Source organism: Epinephelus lanceolatus, unplaced genomic scaffold, assembly GCF_041903045.1.
Source record: "Epinephelus lanceolatus isolate andai-2023 unplaced genomic scaffold, ASM4190304v1 scaffold42, whole genome shotgun sequence".
Taxonomy (NCBI): Eukaryota; Metazoa; Chordata; class Actinopteri; order Perciformes; family Serranidae; genus Epinephelus; species Epinephelus lanceolatus.
Genome location: NW_027556824.1, coordinates 17714 through 20000, shown reverse-complemented (window position 1 = coordinate 20000; position 2287 = coordinate 17714).

Sequence of the window (2287 nt, the reverse complement as noted above, 5' to 3'; positions counted from 1 at the left end):
GCCCCCACGCGCCCCACGGAGCCCCCGCTCGCGCCAGGCACCCCCGGGGCTCGGCTCTCGCTGGCCCCGACCGACCCGCCGCCCTCCGCCTATCTCACCTCCACCCAGCACTGGAGGCAGGCATTAAAGGGGGAATTTATCCCCTGTGTTCCACCCTCACTTCACCCAGCTCTCTGGCTCTCTGTCTCCCTCCCTCTCCTCTCCCCTCTCTGGGGGAGACTCTCACCGTCCCAGGCCTCATTCTCCCACCTCCACCCAGCGCTGGAGGCAGGCATTAAAGGGGGAATTAATCCCCTGTGTTCCATGCTCACTTCACCCAGCTCTCTGGCTCTCTGTCTCCCTCCCTCCCTCTTCTCTCCCCTCTCTGGGGGAGACTCTCACCGTCCCAGGCCTCATTCTCCCACCTCCACCCAGCGCTGGAGGCAGGCATTAAAGGGGGAATTAATCCCCTGTGTTCCATCCTCACTTCACCCAGCTCTCTGGCTCTCTGTCTCCCTCCCTCTTCTCTCCCCTCTCTGGGGGAGACTCTCAACCTCCCAGGCCTCATTCTCCCACCTCCACCCAGCGCTGGAGGCAGGCATTAAAGGGGGAATTAATCCCCTGTGTTCCATCCTCACTTCACCCAGCTCTCTGGCTCTCTGTCTCCCTCCCTCTTCTCTCCCCTCTCTGGGGGAGACTCTCAACCTCCCAGGCCTCATTCTCCCACCTCCACCCAGCGCTGGAGGCAGGCATTAAAGGGGGAATTAATCCCCTGTGTTCCATGCTCACTTCACCCAGCTCTCTGGCTGGCTGTCTCCCTCCCTCTTCTCTCCCCTCTCTGGGGGAGACTCTCACCGTCCCAGGCCTCATTCTCCCACCTCCACCCAGCGCTGGAGGCAGGCATTAAAGGGGGAATTAATCCCCTGTGTTCCATGCTCACTTCACCCAGCTCTCTGGCTGGCTGTCTCCCTCCCTCTTCTCTCCCCTCTCTGGGGGAGACTCTCAACCTCCCAGGCCTCATTCTCCCACCTCCACCCAGCGCTGGAGGCAGGCATTAAAGGGGGAATTAATCCCCTGTGTTCCATGCTCACTTCACCCAGCTCTCTGGCTCTCTGTCTCCCTCCCTCTTCTCTCCCCTCTCTGGGGGAGACTCTCAACCTCCCAGGCCTCATTCTCCCACCTCCACCCAGCGCTGGAGGCAGGCATTAAAGGGGGAATTAATCCCCTGTGTTCCATGCTCACTTCACCCAGCTCTCTGGCTGGCTGTCTCCCTCCCTCCCTCTTCTCTCCCCTCTCTGGGGGAGACTCTCACCGTCCCAGGCCTCATTCTCCCACCTCCACCCAGCGCTGGAGGCAGGCATTAAAGGGGGAATTAATCCCCTGTGTTCCATGCTCACTTCACCCAGCTCCCTGGCTCTCTGTCTCCCTCCCTCTTCTCTCCCCTCTCTGGGGGAGACTCTCACCGTCCCAGGCCTCATTCTCCCACCTCCACCCAGCACTGGAGTAAGATCTTAGGGGACACTTTAATCCCTGTACCACCCTCACTTCACCCAGCTCTCTGGCTCTCTGTCTCCCTCCCTCCTCTCTCCCCTCTCTGGGGGAGACTCTCAACCTCCCAGGCCTCATTCTCCCACCTCCACCCAGCGCTGGAGGCAGGCATTAAAGGGGGAATTAATCCCCTGTGTTCCACCCTCACTTCACCCAGCTCTCTGGCTCTCTGTCTCCCTCCCTCCTCTCTCCCCTCTCTGGGGGAGACTCTCAACCTCCCAGGCATCACTCTCCCACCTCCACCCAGCGCTGGAGGCAGGCATTAAAGGGGGAATTAATCCCCTGTGTTCCACCCTCACTTCACCCAGCTCTCTGGCTCTCTGTCTCCCTCCCTCCTCTCTCCCCTCTCTGGGGGAGACTCTCACCGTCCCAGGCCTCATTCTCCCACCTCCACCCAGCGCTGGAGGCAGATCTTAGGGGACACTTTAATCCCTGTACCACCCTCACTTCACCCAGCTCCCTGGCTCTCTGTCTCCCTCCCTCTCTGGGGGAGAATCTCACCGTCCCAGGCCTCATTCTCCCACCTCCACCCAGCGCTGGAGGCAGGCATTAAAGGGGGAATTAATCCCCTGTGTTCCATCCTCACTTCACCCAGCTCTCTGGCTCTCTGTCTCCCTCCCTCTTCTCTCCCCTCTCTGGGGGAGACTCTCACCGTCCCAGGCCTCATTCTCCCACCTCCACCCAGCACTGGAGTCAGATCTTAGGGGACACTTTAATCCCTGTACCACCCTCACTTCACCCAGCTCCCTGGCTCTCTGTC